The sequence below is a fragment of the Motacilla alba genome, chromosome Z, assembly GCF_015832195.1.
Source record: "Motacilla alba alba isolate MOTALB_02 chromosome Z, Motacilla_alba_V1.0_pri, whole genome shotgun sequence".
NCBI classification, from domain to species: domain Eukaryota; kingdom Metazoa; phylum Chordata; class Aves; order Passeriformes; family Motacillidae; genus Motacilla; species Motacilla alba.
This window is the reverse complement of record NC_052046.1, coordinates 39,144,545-39,165,355: the sequence shown is the minus strand read 5'-3', so window position 1 is coordinate 39,165,355 and position 20,811 is coordinate 39,144,545. Positions and strand designations below refer to the sequence as shown.

Sequence of the window (20,811 nt, the reverse complement as noted above, 5' to 3'; positions counted from 1 at the left end):
CTGAAAGGAGAGAGTCAAACAATTATGATTTTTTTCAGGTGACACTGTGAAATTTATCCTATAGTGAAGGTTTTTTTTGCTTCCTTGATAATTTTGAATTTTGTATGCAACATTTTAATAGTGACCAAACATTGTGACTTTCATTAGAAAATGATCAAATTTCTAAAGTCATAGAAAATAAATGTTTGGAAGTAATGATTTTACAGACACTACAAGCTTCTTTACATCACTTTTGTCTCTAATAATAATTAAACATTAGGCTTAGTAAGCATTTATTGTACTGAAGGTTATATGATGATGAGAAATGAAGAGATTAACAGAAGTTAATTATTTTATTGCAGAATGCCTCTATATTTTGACTTTGGACAAAAGCATCAATACATTTATATGGGCTTTGTGGAAAGGAAATGAGATTATATTTTGGCTTCAAAAATCTAAAATTGATTAGTTTTCAAAAATCTCATGCATAATCATTAAAACAGCAACTGTAGTAACTGATTATGATATAAATCTTGAGGATATTTAAGGTGCAAAATTTTTACGTTTTTCAGTTTTATCTTGATTTTGAACCTAAAAACATTGCCTTTGTTCACTTTTGATCACATCTGATACCTGAAATAAAGTAATGAGGGATGTATATTTTAGGTCAGATGATTAAATATGAACCAAAAAGTATATCCAGTTTGTATTGTTTAAATATTAGAAATTATTGAAAATATCATTGAAGATGAGTTGGATCAGTTCTCAAGACCATATTACCCATTGCCCTCCCCCAGGGATGCCTTCTGGCTGTATATGTGTGATTTCTGATAGATATTTGCCCATGCTTCACAGTGACGGAAATATCGGAGGTTCTTCAGCTCCCATAGACACTTTATTTCAGTGCTAAATCATCTTTGGGATTTTTCCATTGAAATTTGATCTATTTTTCTGCAATTTAAACTCAATACTTCCATCTTTTTCAGCTTTAAGATCTGATTTTGTTATTGCCAGTATTTTCTTGTTTAGGATGCTAAAGTTCAACCACATATCTAGAGAGGATAGTATGCCCTTTAACTCCAAGTAGGAAGCTGGATATTTCAGTGTAATATCTACCCTCCCAAAGCTATACTTCCTTTGTGTCTCTCTGCAACCCCTTTTAGCTGGGGGCATGGAATGGAGACAGGAGAATAAACAGGAGCCTGTAGGTTACAGTGGTCTGGCACAACTTACCAACTGTACTGAAAGCAGTAATGTTCTGAAGAGTTTTGCTACCTATTCCTAATGCTGATTCTCGAAGGTCTTGTTTGAAGACCTCAGTGTGCAGCAGATATTTTTAATTAACTTCTTAATTGCAAGTCTAGGAGATTTGCTTTCAGAGGAAATGCGATATCTTTGTCCCACGTGGTTTACTTTCTTTATTAGCTAGTTAGTTTAAGTTTCAAAGAAAACTGTCTCTAAGCTTAACATGTGTGTACTGTAAAAAATTTAAGCCACGTATTGAATTAAAAATTAAGAAACAACTAAAAAACCCCAAACCAAGCCAAAAACCCAAAAAAAAAAAAAAAAGGAAAGAAAAAAGAAAAAATGAATATCCATTCCTGCCTTAAGATTATGTGAAAATGTTTTATCATCAAATCATTAAGGCTTGAAAAGAAACATACTTTATAAGGTAATGTTTTGAACTATGACAGATTCAAAAACAAGCTATTCCTCTCCTCAGTGTATGTTGGGTAACATTCCAAAGGTCTTTGGAATTCTGTAAAAAAATCCTGACCTATTATTTAATCGAAAGAAAAATATGGCCAGTACCATTACAAAATTCTATTGTATAAAGAATTTTTTTCTCATGCTTTCATTTATATATAAAATTAGTTCATTATATTTTCAAGATACAGATCTGGTGGATCTTCTTTCTTCTGGTGTAGATCATCCTTCTGTAAATCTGATGTATTCATTTTTTCTGCTGTTTAAGCAGTCATTTTTTGGTTGTATTTCAACATTTAGCTCTGTGGCATTTAATTTTTTCAATGTAGGTCAATGTAGGTCACATGACTTATTTTCATGATGCTCATGTTAATTGTCTGACCTTAGGACAAGACTTAGTCTTAGTACATTTTTCTTAATGTACTTATGTCTTAGTACATTTCACAGGTTTGGCATGTGGCTCAAAAAAACCCAATGAAATCTTTAATATTTCCAGGCTGTCTCTGTGTAGTATGGTTTAGTGACTTCTAGTTTTGATAACTGCTGATTTGGTATTGTTACATTCTCACTGTGATTTTAGTGACAGTTCTTCTCTTCCATAAAGCAACATTTTAATTAAGGCTGCACGTGCGCTGTTGCAATAGACAAAGTTAGGTAAAACATTCCACAGCTACCAGAGGGGAACTCTTGCAGATAATTTTCCCCTCAAAAATCTAGGATAATCAGTATCTGGGGCAAAACTTTCTGCATTTTCCATGCACAGTCTATGCATATTTTACTTCATTTTGGATTTTTATTCTGATAGGTGTTATAAAACACCATCTGGATTTTTAGTATCACTAAAGATTTTGTAGAAAATTGTGGTAGCCCCTCCTTCTTGTCTATCAGTATTTTCTATTTTTTATCTCTTACATTCACAATAATACTTGTCTTTAAGGTTTTTCTTGACTACTAAGCTGATGCCCTCATAAACCAGCTCTCTAGGCTCCCAGATCTTATATCTGAGGGGCACACAAAACTTCTTTTTCCAATGTGATTGCCCTTTTTTCCCCATGTGTACATGCACTGGCACTGACTATCCTCTTCCATTTCCACAGCTGGTTATTAAACTTGTGTGTTTCCCCAGCATCAGCTCTGTACCACCTAAAGAGCTGCTTGGGCCCAAGGGCAGCTTTTTTAAGGTGAGGTACTAGTGTTATCCTGCAGCTGGGTAAACTGATTAGCTCTTCTGCATCTCACCTACTAGGCAATCATTTATCTCTGAAGGAACTATTTCTTGCTGCAGAAAAATTTAGTTTCTCTGATAGCCTCTTATATTGACCTTGTTGAATTCCCACTGGGCTCTTAATAACAACAACCCTCTAGTCCTCTCCTACCACTTGGGTTTTACGCTCAGAAGTAATGAAGTAATGAGATGCAGATGTTATCAACATTTGGTCTATTAGCAGTTTAACCCTTGACCTTCTGTAATGGAGGAGTTTTTGATGTTGATACTCCATTTTTCTGCCACCATTTTTGTGAGGAGAGAAATCACCGGATCTGAAATGGTCCAAGGGGAAAAGGACATCTGGTCCAGCAGGTCCAGACATCTGGTCCAACATCCCTGCTCAAGCAGGGTCATCCAAGAGCACATGGCACGGGATTTCATCTAGACAGTTTTTGAATACTCCCAGTGAGAGAGACTCTGCACACTCTCTGGACCATCTGTTCCAGTGCTTGGTCATACACAAAGGAAAAAAGTTCTTCCTCATGTTCAGGTGGAAGTTCTTCCTCATGTTCCTGAGCATTTGTTTCTTCCTGTTTAGATCTGATGTCTAAGTATCCTTTGAAGATTAGTTAGAATATAATGCAGTGTTCAGAGTTTAATTCTCTCAGCCTCCAAAAGCTCATGCTCACCCTTGTTTTAGGTTTGTTGTGTGTCCAATCATAAGTGAAGGGAAACAACTATAATACTTAAAATGTTTCCCTTTGGCTTCACCATTAAAAAAATGAAAAAGAAAAAAATAGAGACATGATGAATTGGCTTATTTGTGGAGTTTTTGTGGGTCTTTTTTCTGTTCTGTCTTTGATTTTTCTTAAATTATTTAGGTTTTTGGGTTGGTTTCTTTTTTATTCTAATTCCATTACATTGTGTGTTAATTCTAAGAAGGATTCAAGAGAAAGAGAAAAAAAAATTCAAAATCAGTAAATAGTTACAGTTCTCTAGGAAGAGAAAACCTGGAAAAAATATTGCTATGAGTTTAAATAAATTTTCCATTTTGTCTGGAAGCTATGTCCTAGGGGGATATTAGAGAATTGATGCAAATATCATGCCAAAACTACAGCTTTGGTGAATATGCAACCCAGCTTCTTCTCTAGGGAAGTATTCTGTTTAGTGGAGACAGCATCAGACCCTGCAGTGCTGACAGTTCATTGCTGTCTTTCAAGACTGCATCTGTAAATTGCATGAATTCCTTATGTTACAGATGTACTCTGCAGTTCAGCTATTAGTCCATTTACCTTGTCCATTATAAACCGCAAAGTATAATATAAAATCATTGAATTAGCTCACAAATTTGTATACCGCATAACAAGCTGGTTGAATGAGAGTTAGATAAAGCATATTTTATCATGAAGTTTGCCTTTGTGATATCTAATCTCTCCTGTAACTGCTGTATATTTGCATTATATCCTAAGAATATAAATAATTTTAAATAATATTCTCATTTATTTTTATACGATGTTTTTCAGTTTACAGAATAATCTCAAATAGATCACAATATGTTTTACATAGACATGAAGGGTCATCTTTGTAAGCTATTGGGAAAGGTCTTGGAAAAGTAATTTTTATATGGAAGAAGAAGAATTTCATTATTTTGGTTGGTGTTTTTTTAAAAGCTTGTATGTGACATGTTGATCAAAAGAGTTTATGGCATTTTTCACATTAATTTTGAAATAGCATGGTCTTTATTAGTCTTTGGTATCATTATAGTTCTGGCTTATCAAACAATCTGTGGTTCTTTCAGGCAGTTTCTAGTCCTGACACATATGTAATTCGGAACTTTTCTTAACTCCTGAACCTTTACTGTGTAAGACAGGTGTATCTTCATCTGTCCTGTTAAAATAAATTGAAAGTTCAGATTTTAATTCAATATGGCAAGACATTCTAAAATCCTCCTTTCTTACTGTAGAGTTGGAGACATGGATGGAGAAATCTGTGGAGGTGCCACGTTCTATCTCCGGCAGAGAAAAACAGTTAATCCTACCGTTGAAGTGATTTTTTTTTTCCTTTGTCTCCATTCGGGTTTAATGCTTTGTCAGTTTCACCTTCAGATCCTCCAGTAAATGTCTCTCTATCCTACCATAGGCAGCACAGTTGCCCAGTTGCCTGGTCCCCTTAACTGCCAATGAATGCACACTATTTTTGATGTTATTAGGACGTTTCAATTGTCTCTAACCCTATTTACCGTAGCAGACACATTTATGGCTCTGAAAATCTTTTCTATTTCTTTTTGGACAGGAGCTAAATATCATTTGAAAATGTCTCAAGGCATTTTCTTTGAGAGCATCACCGTTTCAAAAATCTTTGTACAACTGATGACTACATAAATTTTCTTCTTTTTTTTTTACCTAGTAAGTGAGCAGTGGAGCTGGAAAACTTGGCAGAAAACTCTTTTGTCTTTCCTGCTTGTATCTATGGAACCTGGTTTGCAAGGTAAATGTTCTGTTTTAATTGACTGTAATTGTATGCTATCAAAACTTTAAATGTCTAAATGATCTTATAGTACCTCTAGGTTTTCCTTGCTTAGTGTTTAATCTACACTTTTAGTAATGAATTGTATTAGAATACTCTTGCAACTTAAAATAAATGCATGTAGTTCCTTTGGATTTATTAGCAAATAGACCTCACTCTCAGGAAGAAAGGAAACGTATGGCAAGATCTAAGTAATTTTTGAATTTCTGTGTTATTTCTACTATATTTCCATCAATCTGAGTGAAAAAAATCTAGATTAATGTGAATGGATATATTATGTCAATATGTATTCTCAGTATTCTGTGTTTATTAGGAGTGCTGTGTTTATTCGTGACTTTATTAGAAGGAAGACTGAAGGTAATTCTTGAGACCCCTGGCCTGTGTTTGCAATTTTCATTGCTATGCAGTTTTAAAGTAAGAGATTCTTATTCTTGCTCTTAAACATAGCTTTTAATAATGATATCTGAAAGGTAGTTATGTTCTATATTTGGAAAATCTAGTTTTCTAGAGTTCAGAATACTTCAGGGAAGCTGGCTTATTTTGTTATCATGATTTTATTTTAATTATTACTGTGGAAGGCTACTGTTTCTACCAGAAAAAATATGTTACCAAGAAAATATTAACCTGAATACCTCCCTCATCTCTTATTAATGGTCTAGGCTTAATATTACTGTTTGCTTTGACACTTTTCTTGTCCCACCCCTGAATTTCATCTTTGAAGTTTTCTTAATTGTCTTCAGGAAAGAACTTTCTCCTCTAGTCTTTTTGCTACTGAAATGGCCATTTTTGCTATTTTAGACATGGTGAAAGAAAGTTTTCAAAATACATCCTCTTGTATGTGGTAAAGAATTCAATAGCAAGCTATGAAACACCCCCTCCAAATTTGTGCTGGGGAAAAAATTACCCCCTCTTGACAGAAGTGCCACCAGGAGCGCTTGTATGTTCAAGGTGGAAAATTGGGCTTTTTGAAAAACAAAATCAGCATCTTTCCCAGCACCTGGAACACAGGAGTGAATATTCTGCTCTTCAGCATTTGGTTAACAAGCTGGTCCCCAAGGCTGGGCATTTTAATATATTGTATTTCTGAAGGGAGAGGAAAGAAAAGTGACTTAGCCTTTGCTTGAGTGAAACCTGCTATGAGATGGTGGGTGGTGATTACAAAAGAAACACAGTAGCATTTCTTTCAGGGGGCCTTCTGAGGATGGAAGACATTGAAAAAAAAAAGTGTCTGGCCAGTCTCTTTTAAATATTAGAAATGGCAGAAAAATTACAGTTTTTAGGAATAGCCCAGACACAATGATTTTCCATGGAGATAGTTAGGTATTTTACAATCAGCTTTGTGAAAAAAGGGTTGGTGCATTTCAAAGTGGTTCTGGTGCAATTCCCGAGGTGTCATGTTGTACACAGGTTTCTTCTATCTTGAGTTTGCCAAGCCAGCAGAAGTGGGAAAAACACTAGGAGTCAGAAGTGTGATGGCTAAAGCTATAATTTTACATGGGTTTAATCACACTTTCCATGATTATGTTTCATTGTGTTTAATGGAAATTTAACGTACTAAACACTTGCAGAATTGGTATATATTTGGATGAATTACAGCAAAAGAACCAAAAATGAAAACGATGAGTAGAATTTCCAAAGCATCTATATGTGACATAGCAGCAGGCTATACTCTTTCTGCATTACATATTACAATTTTGTACCTTATATAAGATAGAAATCACAAAAAATAATACAATATTTTAAAAAGTATTCGGCAAAGAGCATTTAATCTTTTCCAAACTAGTATTATAAATTTTTATGCATAATAACCACTTCTGACTTACTGGCCTTCCTTTGACTGTATGTGTAATTAAATCTGAAGGTGCCATTGATTCTAATGACTTATGTGCGATTTTTGGTATTGGCATTTCAATAGTAAAACACCAATATTCAATTTGGAGTTAGCAATAAGCCACTGTCAGTAAGAATAGACCAATATGCTTTTACAATGATGAGCTTGTATAGGGTAATGATATGTTTTTAATCAAACAAAAGGGTAGGTTCAGAGTTGTAATTTAAAATTCTATTTTTAAAAATGTTTGAGGAACTGTTGGAAGTAAATTGTCTTTCATTCTGTCTTTTGTTTTCACCCCTTTGAAAAGATTCATTACTGCCTATTCAACTTGTTTTCCTAACATTCTTGTGGTGAATTTGGGATGCACAGTGCATAACATCTCTGAATTTCCATAAAATGAGGCTGTGAAAGTTTTCTCTATGCTTTCCATTTGATGTTAGAAACCTCCCTGAGTAGGTTTTAGGCATCTCCAGAATGTTTCTGTCTTTACTGATCTAGATTGTACTAAGTGCTACTGTAAAGCATTATATACCAATAGGTGTAATGACTCTTACCATTTCAGAAAAAAAAAAGGGAGGAATAATGGTTATTTCACACATGCATATCAATACATATGTATTTCATTTCAAAAGAGAAAAGAGAACTATTTGATAAACTGAAATTTTTCATGTGTGTAAACATTACACATTTTTGTGCCCAGGACATTTCAAATAAAGTGAAACTAGATGAGAGGTGGTGTTATATAACTATGGCTGTTGTTGATGGTGTGATTTTGCAGGCAGATTAACTTAGTTTCCTTTCCTAGGTCAACACTGCTGTAAGAACTGATTTTTCCTTCCAACCCCCAATTTCAGCCTAGCAGTGTGACAGATAATTTTTATATTACCACATGTAGTTAAATTTTGCATCAGTGCAGTACTTCTATAAAAATAATTTACTATCAGTTCCAAAATCTTCTATATTAACTCATATTTCTAATACTTAAATTTCAACATTTCTTGAGTAAATGCACTGAATTTGGCAGATTAGTGCCTATATATTGAGGTAAATATGTGCCTCTAGAACACTCCTAGAGAAGAACACAAAAAAGTCTGGATGATTGTAATTTTTCTTCCTGCTCTTTAACCTACAAATCTAGGTTATTAAAACTACTTATCCAGGGACTGGGTAATTAAATTAGTTAAGGTTTCTCATAGCTCTCAGCGTTACAAGATCTGCATGCCTGAAAATAAGTAAAGGCTATCAAAGTGCTTTGCTTTTGAGACCAGAAGTTGTTATTCTTCAACTCTAAAGAAAAAATGAAATAGTTGTGCTGAATTACTAGAAATAAATATGTGTTGTTATGTGAATAAAGGAGAGTAAATTCTCTCAGATTTAAAACATTTATTTTAATCCACATGCTCAAATAATCTCTAACAATTCAATCTAATACCTTCAAAAGTAACAGGTAAGTTCAGACAGTCAGTTTCTTTCATGAAATTCAGGCTTCTTCTTATTTCAAAATGCACACCCAAAAAGTCACTTATAGACATCTTTGCTTACACTGGAGATGCAAGACCTGCTGATTCTTGAAATTGTTGGAATAAGCTAAAAGAATCAATTTCAGTTTTCTTTGGGTGTAATCTTGTGCTGTTATGTATGCAGTCATCTGCATACTTTGAGTTGTGCAGGGAGTTATACTCCAAGTTACACTTGGACTTCGAATAAGTTGTTAGGATTTATTTGGCACTCCTTAAGTTTATTAAGTCTTGATTTTCCAGATGAAAGTCAGAAATATGCTTTAGACTATGGACTTTAGGCATCCACATTCTAATATAATCAACAGATGTTTAAAACTGCTGAAATACAGTAAACAGCACCTTTCTTTGGAGAGACATGTGGTTTATCCAGTGAAGACATTCCAGTTTCTTCCCCGGTCTCTCCAAACATCAAGTGATGTCTACATTTGCAGGATACTAGAATTGCTTGTTGGAAAATAGAAACTCAACCTCAGTATTCTTTGTTTTAGAAAAGTCAAGCAGAGATGAACAAAAATCTTAGAGAAGCAATCCGCTGGAAAAAGTAAAGTTACAATCCACAATTAAAAATATTTTTTCTTTATGCCTGGAAATGTAGCAAAGCTTTGTTACTCAGTTACTCAGAAGACACTTCCTATGTTTTGCCGAAGATAAAGACATCTTAAGCTGGAAGATCTGTTGTCACCTTTTGGTAGCAATGTCTATACACTTCCATTTTCTGTCTTAAGAGAGAAAATCTAATTTTAGATTGTGTTTCTTGGTTGCAATAGTTAATTCAGTCCTCCCTGACTTTCCTTCATGCCTCACTCACAATCCTACTGTGAATCCTTAAATCATTGTGTTTTGCATTTTTATCATTGCAGCCCAATCTTTGGTATGAAATTTTGAAATGAGAGCTCAGCACAGAAAAATACTGTGCTACATTTCATTAATCAGAAAGTATATGAACAGGAAAAAAAGCAATAACTCTGTGTACTATTTCTGTCAATACAAGGGTTATACTAGAGCTAAAGGAAAAGGTAAAAGGAGACTTCAGCAAGATAGTATATGTAACTCTCCAAAACTGAACCTAATTGGTTGGTTAATTCTGACTTTGGAAGATTTTGCATGCTCAGAGTGGTTTTCAGTTCCTGACTAGCAAAAGCAAAACCCAAGCAAACCATAACCTTGTTAATATTAAATGTCCCTTCCAACCTAGGCTACTTTCTGGTTCTGTGATAATAAAATTGTTATGTAACAGCCCACTGATATACAGATTTTTAATAACTATATAGTTGACCAGTTTGACACCTTATATACTTTTACATAATCTCTATTTTTAATGTAGCTGTGGTTTCTGGTAAAATATTTTCAGTACCACGAGGGATTGTATGGAAGCTTTTGGCATGAACATTAAGTCTCAGTATTGAAAAACAAGTTTCAGAGCTTTATTTCATCCTTATTTACTACATCACTATGAACTAAATCATCCTTAGACTAGAAAATCAGATGCACTACACCTTTAAGTCTAATCATGGAGGCCACTGCCTTCTGCCTCATTTTAGTCACGTACAGTGGACTTTTTGCCAGAGCATGTTTAATAACATGAGACCTCAGGCCTGAAAGCCCAAGAACTCAGGATGCTGAAAAGCTACAATCAAGTGAGAGACAGTGAGGAGCTCTGCCAGCTCCCTAGGCAAAAATCTAGGCTCCTTGCCTCAAATCTAGTAAAAACCCCTTTGGTGTGCAAGGAAGAACAGGTGACCCAGCCGTGTGAATGAGAACTACTGTAGGTCAGTAGAACTTTCAAGTAATTCAATGCCATATGTCTTGAGAAAACACTTAAGGAGAGAGGCCATGAAGCACAGTTCCTGGCCTCTCTGGAACATGGAAAAGGAGTTAAGGGTATTAAAAATGTAGAAAATGGCATTTTCTGCAATAGTCCTTTGGAAGTGTTGTCCCTGAAAATATTAGAACAGAAAATTCTAATGTCATCATATTGTTATGCTTAAAAGCATAAGGCATAAAGGATGGGGAGTGAATCTGTAATAGTAATAAAAAAATCTCAGTAAAATATAAGTATTTTAATGAAAATTTGGAGGTAAAGGAGCATCATCTTCCTTTCTTTGAATATAAATAGAAGGCTAAGGAAAAAAACTATCTTTGAATTTCAGAAAGGGTGATCAAGATTTTGTCAAGACTACTCTTGCATTTGTTAGTTTATTTAGATAGTGTTCCTGTTTTGTCTCTGAAGCATACTGATACTGCTTGAAAGCCATTATTAGAACTCAGTCTAGTAAGTATGCAGAAGAAATCGATGAAAAATTCCTTTTTTTTTTCCACGTGTAAAGATGCTGCAAATGTGAGTATACATTTGACATTTATCTGTAATCATTTCTCTACAAAATTTGGTGATCTAATGGGAAAAAATAATTTGGAAACAATGGCAAAAAATCAGAACAGACAAAATTTAAATATTCCAATAAAAGGACAGCTCTCATACCATTTATTTGAATGTATTCACTATAAAAATTGTCATTTACATTAAGCAAAAAGCAGTCACCATTTCAATTCCTTGATGTCATGTTAGAAGATCAGTGCTGCTGTTGGACATAAAGGTTCATCTGGAAGATGGGGTGGATAGAGGAAAGAGAGTAAACTAAGAACTGTGTTATTTTAGTTTTCCTTTGAACACTGAGGTTTTGGAATGGGACAATCTTTAAGGACCCTTCCAAGTGATGTCTTTCTATGATTCTGAGATTACAACAGTGATAGCCTTCAGAATCAAAGACTCATCATTATGGTACCAAGCAGGCTATTTCTGCAGTATTCATGCATATATGAAAATATCCCATTTTGATTAAAGTCAAATTTCTCATGAAAATTAAAGGTCATATCCTAAATTAATCTAAATCATGTTATCTCTGAAGTTATATTAATTTATACTAAATTATGTTTTGGAAATTCTGTTGACTCTACATTGAAGTTCATGGAAGAAATATTTTGAAATATTTTTATGAAAGAATTTATAGATGTCACATTTATTCATTTCCTGTTTCATTGGAACATTTTCAGAGTGAAGGTGTTTATGTTTTTTTTTTTTTTATTATGACATATCCATTGATTTTTCTCTACCCAAAAAAAAAATCACATATCAAAATTCAGGAGAAGCTTGTTTCATGCAGTAATATCCTTCATTTTGTATCCAGGAACCAAAAATACATCTATTAATTTCGGTCACTAAATCTTAGGATTGCCTGCACTGTGCTATCAAATCAGTAATAATTTAACAAATGTTATGAAGAGAGAGGAAAAAGAAGTGGCAGCTATATTGTCCCTACTTTAAAAATCAGTACTTACAATATCCATAAAAAGCTAACAGCTACCTAAATTATATAAAAAGTAAAAAAAAAAAAAAAAAAAAAAAAAAAGCAAACAACCAAAACAAACAAACAAAAAACCCCACAAAAACTAGAAACAAACAAACAATCCCCAAAACCAAATAAAACCCCACCAAAACCAAAATCAAACTTAAACTAAATGCACCAAACCTATTTATTTTCACACAAAAAACCCTAGTAGACCTAAAATGGTATATAGTGAAGGAAATTAAGGACGCACATCCTAAAATTATGCAAACATCTTATGCCTGTGTGTTTCCTAACAGCTCACAGCATACTCTCAAATATTTGGTGCTAGGTTTTTATTAATTATGGAATTTAAATGCAATTTTTCCTTTCAGAACCATAATTTAAGACAAGTCAGATGACTTGATTCTGTCACAACCAGACTTCCTGGGTAGTAATGACATACTGAGCCACTGCAGTTACTGCTATGGTCAGCACTTCTAAAACTGTGCTTATCCTATGAACTGCCTGATTTTTCTTTTGCTTCCTTTGTCCCCTTTAGTTTGAAAACCACTCTTATTTTTAGGAAATACTTTTTTTTTGGATGGAGTTTCCTCATTTGATGATGGAGTTTCATCATTCCTCATCTCAAAATATCACAATTGATCACATCCAGATTTATCTGTCTTGCTACTTTGTGCTATTTATGGTGTCCCACTTTCCCACTTTTTCATGAACCACTCTTTAAAGGAAACTAGCTCTTCATAATTGGACAGTTGCCTCCTTGTGCAGCCGGGCTGCTTTTGATAAAAACAGAACTGTGGCATTTATAACTTTAATCAAAAAATTTCAAGGAATCTGTAGTATTTGAAGTGTCAACTGGACCCGTAACATACACTATAATCAGAGAACCAGCACTGAATCAGAATTGAATGATTTTGGTTGGAAAGGACTTCAATTACCCTCTAGTTCCAGTCTCATGACAGGGGATGCCACTTACTAGATCAGGTTGCTCAAAACCCCATCCAACGTGACCTTGAGCAATTCCAGAAATGAGGCATCAACAATTTCTTAGAGCAACCTTTTCCAGTCTTTTACCACCCTCACAGTAAAGGATTTCCTGATAAGATCAAATCTAAACCTTCCTTCTTTCAGATTAATGACATTACCTCTTGTCCTATTGCCATGTGGCCTTGTGAAAAACCATGCATTTGTGCAATGCAATGGTAGCATGATGCAGAACAGGGAAAAAAAACCCCAAACAAATAATTAAAGCCTCAGAAGATAGTGAGATCATTTTTTTTTTTATGCTTGGCTAACCCTGGGGAAAAAATATTTTTAACACGTCTATGTGCAGCAGCTAAAAAAGCTGCATAGCATTTTAAAATTATATCAGTGAAGGTGAAAGTGATCAGAATTTTTAAATGGGGGCAATAGACAGAAGACAAGATATAAAGGAAATTGGAATTAAGTTATAGTATAAAAGAAATGCCAGTGGGGTTCTAGTGAAAATTGTCAAAGATGACAGGCTGATGAACCTGAAAAGTAAATTTCTCAGAGGAAAAAATAACTTTTGAACTTTGAGTGGACACCACTCTGATTAATGCACCAGATCCACTTGCATTAAGACTCTGATTCTAACTATGCAAAATTCTATCACATTATTTAAACTGTACAGCTGTGAAGTCTACTCCATACTTTGGGTGTGAAGAGTTTACAATTTTAAGGTGTAAATTACGTGGTGTGATAATATTCTAGCTTCATTTTACCATCTTATAGAGCTCCTCAGCTCTACCAAGCATGTTTATGGGAATTCATTTTACAAAGATGATATGCAATGCACAGAAACTAAAAAAATAGTTACTGTTGTTGTTGTTAGCAAAATGTATACTTTTTGTGTAGCAGCAGGTAGATAGATAATGGTGAGCAGAACTGCATCCTGTGAAGAAAGACACATTTTCTGGGTTACTAAAAAGCCAGCTCACTCAGTTTAAGTAAAATAGTAATTAAAGGGTAGCAGATTTACTGTGGCAGTGGATTGGAGATTCTAGTTCGCTTAAATAAAGCACAGGTCTTGGTAGTCTGAAAAGGTTTTTTTCTTTCTTTATGAACTGACCAGGTTCTGGGCTGTTCCCCTGCTGTTTGAATTCCAGTTCTTGCCTTTAGTTCATTTCTCCCTCAGTGCACAAACAATTTCAGATAGTAGTCTGTCTGACAGTGAAATGCTGTGAAGGCTGTCTCTCATTTCTTTCCCTTCAGTTACATAAATAACAAGAATTTCAACACTGTCACTCCAGGATTATGTGAACCCTTGAACATACCAAGATTGCTTTGAGAGTGACTGAGATCAACATTGGATATTGCAAGCTCTGAGACATTGTTTTTTCATTCATTGCTTCAGCAATGAATGTATCAGCTTAATTCCAAAGCAGCTGTGAATAAAGTTGAAGTCCTCTGAAGGTCTCTGTCATAGAGTTAAGTCTGCCCCTTTGGGGTCTGACTGGAGGGATTGCATTGCCTTGCACTTGTGCTCCTGCCCTACTCACTTTGGAGATTCACATGGAAGGTTGGGTTTGTACCTGTAAACAAACAAGTGATTGCCAAATGGGATCACCGCTTCCAAAAACAACTGCCCATAGAGACGGGTGTGAGTCTTGCCTGAAGACTGAAAAGGAAAATCATAAGTTCCATTTCATGGATCAGAGGAAGAGTTTTTCCTTTTCAACCAGATGGGGGTTTTTTCCAAAACGCTGTCTTTTTCTGGAGGCTGCTTCATAAAGGAAAAAGCTAAATACTTCAGAGGATAACTCATATAAATAGTTAAGCTGCCATTAGTATAAGTTTTCTCTTTACTACAGTGCCTAGTGTTCTCCTTCAATTAAAGTATCATACTTATCTCACATAATCTTCTAATGATATATTTCTGGTTAAAATGCTGGGATTTTTATCTCCATTCTCAAATGAACATCATGATACATTCAGTATACTCAATAAGAACAAGAGCTACTGGAATAAGAAGGAAAATTTTGTAATTTCTGAAATAAGTATTTAGCAGAGCAATGAATTTTGAATTAATGCATGTTGGAAAGTACTTAGATAATTTCGCCTTTAAGGGCACACTTTTACTGAGGTCTTTCAAAGTAAGCACATTGTACTTTTGAATATATTCAATGTTTTTAAATTATTTATCCTTTCTTTTGAGATGGTTCTCAGATCTCAAGTAAATACAAAAAAAGGTTTTTTAAATAAAAGAAAATGCAAAAATACCTGGGTAGTTTGGTAAAATGTGTCTGGTTACATTATTGCATCCCAATAATTTATTTTGAGTTGAAATCAAGATTCTGAGAAGTAAAGGCTTTACATATTTGTAACCTTTAAAGAACACAGAGGACTAGACAAATGTAGTGCTTTTATGAGTCTTCGAACTGTGCCTTATTTGGTGATGGGAAACACCACTGATGATATAGTGTCTTACAGAGTTTTAGTCCTTTTAGTCCTGCATAAACTATAATTGTTGCATATATGAAAAGTAACAAAGAATTTATTATGTTTTGAAATGACAATCCTCAGGGGAAAAACCCCTACCCATTTTTTGTATATTTTCCATTTAGTCTTCTGTCCCTGACACACACTTTTTAAAGAACATTTACTACAATGGACTCCTATGACATTTATTTATCTAGATGGTATACAAAAGCATTCAAAAGAGACCTTTCAAAAATTCAAGAGAATCTGAAAATATTTTGAAATAAGCCTTTAGTTAGGTATCACTGACATTTCTGTCTAACTAGGGAACCTCTGTTGAACTCCATGAGACAGTTCTGCACAGTTCTGTAAGTGGTACAAAGGACTAACTGTTCTCTTTGCAGTGATTTGCTTCCCTTCTTCTCACAGGTAATAATAGAAGGTATTTATTCTTTGGTCTTCAACCTTCATTAAAGCATTGTTTTGTTTAAATATTTAGGAATACTGTAACATGATTGCCAAACCTGTAGTTTAAATTATGTTACCACTACAGATTATATGATACCCTTTTTTATGTCTGGAAAGTGTCATAAAATCTGCAGACAGGACCAATTATGTAGATGGACCTTAAACATTGGTTTTGGTTTGTTTTTGTTTTTGTTTTTTTTTTGCTGGTTGTCTTAAGTGCTGTGTGGATGGACAGAGCATGAGTAAAGGCAGAGATTCATTAAGAACTTTGAAGCATCAATTTTGGAGAAAATTCTCTTTTCTTAAAACAGGAATTCATTCTTTTGTGAATTAGCTAAATTAATTATGCAATAACTGTCCCACCATAAAACCATCCTGGACGTATCACATTAACTCCTTTTATGGCAGCACAAAAATGAAAGTAAGTATGAAAAGTCTCCAAATGAAAGCTTTTAAAGCTTTCAGAAAGAAAGACAGAAACAATTGTTCAAAAAGTTTAAGCCATACTAAATAGATCATAGTTAAAAAAATTAATCTCTAGAAAAATGCTTTGTTTTGAGCATATTTAGTTCTAAAAATAAAACTGCTGAAGCCTGTAAACATAGAAAACAGCATTTATAGTTGAAAAGAGGGCACATATTACAACTTTGACATTATTCAATTTGTATCTGATGGAACCATTTGGTGAAACCAAAAATGAGTTCATAATACATCTGTATCACTGAAATTTTTTATTAGAAATAGGACAAAAACTCCCAGGTACTGTTCCTTTGTATAAGTCAATTTTTATGACAGTCAGATGAAATGAGCTTTCTCCTTTTTGTTTGTTTGTATGTTTGTTTTTTTCAAGTGATTAACATGTATCAGTTAGCCTGGATAAAAACATGTCTTATCTCCTATTGGAGCCTCTCAAAGGGACAATTATTATGTTTCCTTTCTCAGGTGTTTTTTGTTATTAATATGTGTAAAAATAGTAGGAAAAAATACTAACTATAATATTCCAAAATTTATGTATACATTAAATTCTGGCTAGTAATTTTAAAAAAAAAAGTAGTTGCTACAAATTGATCAGATATACTGGGCTTCCATATGAAGACTGCATCTCTTTCACTTGACAAAAAGACATTTGTCGGAATGTGGGACACTGATTTGTAAAGACAATGTAGGTAGGAATAAATAAGCACTTCCTCTCAGAAAAAACAGGGACAAACAAAGAAATGTCCTGGAAGAAATATGAGAGTTCCAAAGGGAATATTTTCACTGAAGGGAAAATATCTGGAACTGGTTATTCCTGGAATTTATTAAGCATAATTTGTATCTAGGTAGAAGAATCTATCAGGATAGTGAAATTGAGCAAGATCTTTACTTCAACAACCAGTGTACCAGGGAGATCTGAATAAGTGCGTTGGCAGTACTGAAATATTTAGCTGTTTCAGCAGCCTTATAGGGTGCACAGTAGATCTGTTCAAAAACTGAGCAGCTCAACAAGCAGGAGTACCTTGTGAGACCCAGGGCAGAGGTGTAGAAGGGTATTTTGGCCTGAGGATCTCATGTCTGTGCATGCAAGCACAAGTGATTTCTTTGCAGCACTGCTGTGCAATTCCAGTAACTCTGTATGGCAGCCAAGGTGGTTGTTTCCCTAAGGGGATCAGAGGAAAGAAGATTTCAGCCATTTCCTGTCACTTTGCAAAGCATCATTTTTGACTGTCTTGCTAATAAATGAAGTGTAGCTTAGGGCAAAGAGACTTACCTTTCAGATACAATTTCAGTCTGAAAACTTTAGGGATCTGATTTTACTTGTATATTCAGGTTTGCAATGTGATTATCAGTATTCAGTGATATTTGGCCATGAAATAGATCTGGGTGTTAGTAAGAGATTGGTAGAATGGGCTTCCACCTTCAGGATTTTTTTCCTTTTTCCTCTCTAATAATAAGAAATTTACTAGACCATAATGGTTAAGACAGAAGGGATTTTTTAAATTTTTAATTTATTTTAATGAGATTAAATGAAAAAAGTTTTCTGAGATTACACATTAGACTGCTGAAAAAAAGTACTCACATCCACTAATCCAGCTTTCTGTTTAAATAGCTGAAGAAGGTATAGGTCTTCTGAATAGAAAGATGACCCAAAGATTATTTTGTGTTAGAAAGTATCCAATTTCCAAGATCATATAGTCTAATTTATCTGCCATGAGCCACATCCATCACTAGATCAAACTCCCATCCAGCCTGACTTTGAATACTTCCACGGATGGGGGTATCCACAACTTCTCTGGACAACCTATGCCAATGTTTACCACTGTCATGTAAAAAATATCTTCCTTATACTAAATCTAGACAAATACGCTCAAATCTCTTTCAATTTAAAACTCTTGCCCCTTTTCCTGTCCCTAAGGAACGTAGAAAAAAATGACTCTGTCTTTCATACAGACTCCTTTTTAGTACTGGAAGGCTGCAGTGAGATGTCCAGGAGTGGTCTCTTCTCTAGGCCAAAAAAAATCCATCTTCTCAATCTTGTTTTGCCCCTCTGGTTATTCATGGATTATGGAGGATCATTAAATGCTCCTCTTCTGGAACCCCAGAGCTGGATGCAGGGTTCCAGGTGGACTCTCCCCAGAGCAGAGCAGAGGGGCAGAATCCCCTCCCTTCCTTACTGCCCACGCTGCTTTGGATGCAGCCCAGGACATGTTTGGCTTTCTGGGCTGGGAGTGCTCATAGCTGGGTCATGTCCACATTTTCATCCATCACCACTCCCAAATCGTTGCTCCCAGCAACTCCCAGCCCTTGGCAGGGCTGCTGCCAGTCCCTTCATTCCCCAGCTCATACTGATACAGTGGGTTACCCTGAGCCAGGTGCAGGACTTTGGACTTGCCCTTTTTGAACTTCAAGAGATTTCCCCTATCAAACCTGTCAGGGTCCCTCTGAATGGCATCCCTTTGCTCCATCAAATCCAGTTTGTTTAGTCTGCAAACTTCCTGAGAGTGCTCAATCCCACTATGTCACCAAGGAAGATGTTTATGGCATAGTTGCCAGTATAGAACTTTGAGGGGCATCACTCATCACTGGTTTCCACCTGGACATTGAGACAATGACTGTAAAACTTTTTGGATATGGCCATCCAGACAATTAAACCAGTTAAACATCCATCCATCCATCCATCCATCCATCCATCCATCCATCCATCCATCCATCCATCCATCCATCCATCCGCATGTCAGTCCGTCCGTCCGTCCATCCCACGCCTGTCCCGTTTAGTGGCAGGAATGTTTTGGAGTACATACCAAAGGCCTTGTAGGTAAATGACAGCTGTAGTTATTTCCTTGTCCACCGTTCAGTCATTCCATCACAGAAAGCCACTGAATTAGTGGATAAATTAGTAAGGCATGATTTGCTCTGTGAAGTCATACTGATTGTGTCACCTCCTAGTAAGCCATGTGCTTCAACATACAGAGAACATAGTTTCTTTCAGGAGAAACTGTGCCTTATGAGGACCAGAGATGAGGCTGACTGGTGAGTCATTCTTAGGATTCTTCTTTTTATCCTCTTATTAATTACTTTTTATTATGTCAGAATTTGTTTTAGGTTTACCTCTTTTATGAGAGAGCTTTGGGTTTTTTATTCCATTATTTATTCAGAAATTTAAATGTGATTTGCATAATAAGGGAATAGAAAATTATATGGCTTTTCTAAAATTATTCTGAAATTTCTGAGGTCTAAGCTACTAGCTTGTTTTCCATTATTTTGTGAAACTGAATATGCAAAAAAACGAAGGAAAATCCATGGCAGAGGCTAGAATTTTCAGACAAGAATATTGCAGTTACAAAATATGTATCCAGCAAACTCCTATTACACACACAGTAACAGCAGCTTAACATACGAGTTACCAATGTTTTAGGGCAATATCCAATTGACAGTGCTCTTTCCTATGAAGCTGCTCCATGGGTCTTGTTTTTCTTGTCAACTTCTTAAGTTCTACAGAGGAAGTCACTGTAGCCATTAGCTCCACTGAAGATTGCGTAATGTAGTGTATCTTCTCATGTGCAGACAAAGCTAATGTAAGTTGCCAGTGTCACATACCACAATGCTTGTTTTAGGCCAGTGAGTATTTCCTTGGAAAATGTATTCCTGTAGGGACAGAAATGTGATTGTTGGTAGCTACTCTATCATCTTGCAAACATGGTGATTTTAGGGCTATAAGTTACTACTTTATTAATGAGCTGGTGCAAGACCTCTAATTAAAGGAAGACTCACATCTGCTTTTGTGTACAGCTAGAATCATTAATGAGGGCAGAAATATTTCTGCCTTACAAGGATTGCTGGTTTTTTGCTTCTGTTTATCAAGAGCACATTTCTAGAAAAAAATTACATTCTACCTCTACACTCTGTGCTGCTCTTAATGGAAATTGTGGGAGATGTGAGTCAGGATATATTCTCTTTGATCCTCTGTATTCCCTTTCATAATTTCTTTCAAATGAAGACAGGATGAATACTACCTTTAAGAAGAAAAAAAGGACAAACTGGTTTTATGTGCATTTTTTAACAGAGGCCTTACTAATGTTTTATGAGACTTTTTTATTCTAACAGAAGCAATTGTTAATTAATTCAGGTCAATTCTCTTTTTTAAAATATAAATAATTAAAAAAATTATATTGTTCATTTCTTATAAAACTCTCTTCTCTTGAACAAGACAAGACATTTGAGAAAACAGATACTACCTGAATTTTCAATGAATGGGTATTTTCTCGTAAAAACATTTGTTTATGCAATGTCTTGCTGGCTTTG

At 35.0% G+C, this 20,811-nt stretch overlaps 1 protein-coding gene across 7 annotated transcripts in view; it reads left to right on the top strand.

Moving 5' to 3' along the window:
• Nucleotides 1-20,811, top strand: part of LINGO2 (leucine rich repeat and Ig domain containing 2) — a 493,424-nt gene that overhangs the window by 160,842 nt on the left and 311,771 nt on the right. For 6 of the 7 annotated variants that reach the window (XM_038123766.1, XM_038123765.1, XM_038123771.1 and 3 more), the window contains one exon: nt 5,300-5,380. The gene's annotated coding sequence lies outside the window, so the exon portion shown is untranslated. The remainder of the gene's footprint in view (nt 1-5,299; nt 5,381-20,811) is intronic. The other variant, XM_038123768.1, reaches the window with a different exon arrangement.